This window comes from Megalopta genalis, unplaced genomic scaffold (assembly GCF_051020955.1).
Source record: "Megalopta genalis isolate 19385.01 unplaced genomic scaffold, iyMegGena1_principal scaffold0260, whole genome shotgun sequence".
Classification (NCBI taxonomy): Eukaryota; Metazoa; Arthropoda; class Insecta; order Hymenoptera; family Halictidae; genus Megalopta; species Megalopta genalis.
In genome coordinates this window covers 110,001-111,031 of record NW_027476329.1, presented here as the reverse complement: position 1 = coordinate 111,031, position 1,031 = coordinate 110,001, and the positions used below count along the sequence as shown (strand labels likewise).

General features: G+C 46.1%; 1 non-coding gene across 1 annotated transcript; it reads left to right on the top strand.

The window, feature by feature from the left end:
• Window positions 1–155, top strand: LOC143262996 (5.8S ribosomal RNA). The gene has a single exon (XR_013036595.1). It is a non-coding gene; the product is annotated as a 5.8S ribosomal RNA (ribosomal RNA).
• The last annotated feature ends 876 nt before the right edge of the window (window positions 156–1,031 follow it).

The window sequence follows — 1,031 nt, the reverse complement described above, 5'->3', positions numbered from 1 at the left end:
TACCCTGAACGGTGGATCACTTGGCTCGTGGGTCGATGAAGAACGCAGCTAATTGCGCGTCAACGTGTGAACTGCAGGACACATGAACATCGACATTTCGAACGCACATTGCGGTCCACGGATACAATTCCTGGACCACGCCTGGCTGAGGGTCGTTTACGTACTTATAAACTGCTTGCGTTGATGGCACTTGTTGCCTATATACGTACGAGCGAATGATGGGCGCTTCGTCGGCGTTTGTCGCGGTCCTATGAATATTGAGAAATTTTACGTACGTCTAACAGTCTTCGAGAGAGATGGAAATCGTGTTCGAACTAGCGTGAGTGTGGAAGGCGGTGTCGTGTGTCGTATATGTTTTATATACGTCCGCCCGTCTGAAACACCGCTTCGAAGCGGTGACAAAATCTTTTTCGGGACGATTCGTATCCGTAGAACTATCGAGATTTCACTGGTACATTTTCAACGCGCTCCCGACGTCGCCTGAAATGAAACGAGATGGGTTTAACCCACGAAAGCGTACTACACGAGTCTGTCCTATGTGAAGACTGTGTACAGAGATCGAACGAACGCATGAAAGAAATTGAACGAAAGAACACATAACCCGCAAAAATATAGAGTAGAATTGTGACCGTTGCTTCGAATTTGAATTTATATGTATATATATATATCATAGCCCCAGGGAGTGGAACCTATGAGTGTGGAAGGATGTCTCTTACCGTTATGTTGCCAGAGGAAAAAAAGTCTCTCTCTTCGTACGACACATTTGTGTACGAATTGTATCGATGGCTATATAGATCCGATGTTGCACATATTCTGAGTAAAGAACACCCCACCCGGGTTACCGTCCTAAAACTCTTCTATTGGTGTGGCTATGATGTGTGTGTGTCAACGCAATCGCGAGTCTGGTTCTACGGAAAACCGTTTGTCGGTCGCCCCATATATCTTTTTGTTCTCTTCAAATGATCGAATAGCGAAACCGCACGAGATCAATCGGTCGTCTAGTCCCCGAAAGTACTTTTCGGACGGACGTT